A 2,500-nucleotide genomic window follows, 5' to 3' on the forward strand; every position below is an offset into this window, starting at 1 on the left:
AGTCTCTTTGTCAACCCCCGCGACGTCTCACCGTAGTACGTTGCAGGACATCCACTGCCAGTGGGTGGGGGAGGGACGAGACGGCAAGGAAGGTGACGACTGCGTTTCAAGTCGTGTTTCCGGAGATCTGCTTGCGGGGATCAAAAGAGGGGAAGGGAGGCGAGAAAGCAAAGAGCAGCGAGCTGTGCTCACGTATGATGTCCGAGGCTATCTGGATCTTCGGGCGTTGGTCCACCCTTTATATACACGGGCAGGTCATGACCCGCTTACTCCTAATTACCGTGAGGTCAAGTGTGCTGCGTGGGAAGTCGGAGGCAAAACGTACTGACACCGGTGACTCACGAATACAGAGGGTAGGCGTTTCTCAATAGGTCTACTGTTCCCGTGTCACGTGGCCGAGATGCAAGACAGCCATGGCCGGCCGATAATGGCATTGCACGTGTGGTTCATGAAGGAGGGTTTGTGTGATGGTCATGCGTCGGACCCTAGCGCTGGTTAGTCATCCTAGTGCCCACGAGTGATCCCCTGAAGGAGACTTTGTTCCCATCCAGGGTCCTCAAGGAAGCTCTGGTTCGCGTCACAGCTGGGCAGACGCGAGCGTGTCCCATGGGACCACTTGGGGGGTCAGAAGGTCGGGATATGAAGTGAGGACCGGTCATGAGGAAAATTCCTAATATATATATGTATATATATATATGTATATATATATATATATATATATATATATATATATATATATATATACATATATACGTTGAAAGGAGAGGGGAAAGTCGACTTGGTTGAGCGCTCTTCCCCGTATTGGGCGTGGCTCCCCGCACTGCCTGCTCACGAATTTTCAGCCATGGTTATACATAGTGTACGAAACGTGAATACTGTACACAGGGGACGTTACACTGTGTTTTACTATGTCTTTTGGTTGTAGTATTTCTGTGCTTAACCGCATAACTCTGCATTTTATGAAGTAGAGTGGATTGATAAAAAAAAAAAGATAAAAAAAAAACCGCTGTATTATTCAGCCAACTACCGGTATGCTTAGAGGAGTACATGCTACCTATATGTATATATATATACACACACACACATATATATATATATATATATATATATGTATGTATATATATATATATACATATATATATATATATATATGTATATATAAATGTATATACACATGTATATACATACATATATATATACATATATATATATACAGGTATACATATATATATATATATATATATATATACATATGTATACATATATATATATACATATATATATATATATGTATATATGTGTATATGCATATCTGTATCTGTGTGATATTGAAATGTCTTATCAACGTTATCAAACTTTCGAATGCATTGGTTCATCTACCACTAAGTCGTTAATTCACCTGCCTTTCTATCCGTTTTCTCATCTCATTTCTCAGAGCTGCCTTCACACTTGAGCCATCTCCCGTCCACCTCAAACACCCTCAATACGGTGTGTCTTTCATGTCTCATCACAAGCAATTCTAATCAATCGAATGGTCCAGTCACGAACGTTTAAGGGTTGTTGATGGATGGAGACTCCTATGAGGTGTGGATTTAGCCACTCAACCTTTGGAATTCATACGAAGTCAGCAGGGACAAGATCCGGAAGCGATGTCTAATGGCGAGAAAACCTGGCCGTCCATTAACACGTGTTTCTGCCTAAATCAGTATTTGCCCCGTGTGGCTTATCACCGTCGCTTCCTCTCTTTCATTCCCTGTTTTCTCTTTTTCCTTTCTCGATTTCTCTTTAATCTCTCTTTCTCCCTCGCTAATTTCACTCTCTCCACTTACCCTCTAACTCTCTTTCTCTCTCTCTCTCTCTCTCTCTCTCTCTCTCTCTCTCTCTCTCTCTCTCTCTCTCTCTCTCTCTCTCTCTCTCTCTCTCTCTCTCTCTCTCTCTCTCTCTCTCTCTCTCTCTCTCTCTCTCTCTCTCTCTCTCTCTCTCTCGCTCTCTCTCTCCCTCTCTCCCTCTCTCCCTCTCTCCCTCTCTCCCTCTCTCCCTCTCTCCCTCTCTATCTGCGTCTCTCTCTCTTTATTTCATTCTCTGTCTTCCTTTTCCTTTATATATACTTTTTGTCCCTTTTCCTTTACTTCTCATTATTCTCTTTATTTTTTCTACCTCCTCCGTTGGTCTTCATATTTCCCGTTTTCCCGTTTCTTTTTCTACCCATTTCGTTTTTTTTTCCTCTTTTAATTTTACCCACCTCTCTTCCCCCTTTTCTTCTCTCCCCCATCATTCTCCTCTCTTTCATTTACCTTCTCTTTTCCTCTCTTTCTCTCTTTCTCTTTCCTCTTGGTACTTTGTCTTCGCCCCCTATGCTTCTTACCTCAGCAATATTTATGTCCTTTTATTTTCTTCTTTCTGGAAAATGGTGGTTATACACATGTACGTGTTATTACATAATGTGATGTTGGGGCAGACTTTATTCCTCTGATACCATTACTCCTAGCCTTCATCTCAA

The sequence above is a fragment of the Oratosquilla oratoria genome, chromosome 2 (genome assembly GCF_046742065.1).
Source record: "Oratosquilla oratoria isolate Oo_2021 chromosome 2, ASM4674206v1, whole genome shotgun sequence".
Lineage (NCBI taxonomy): Eukaryota > Metazoa > Arthropoda > Malacostraca > Stomatopoda > Squillidae > Oratosquilla > Oratosquilla oratoria.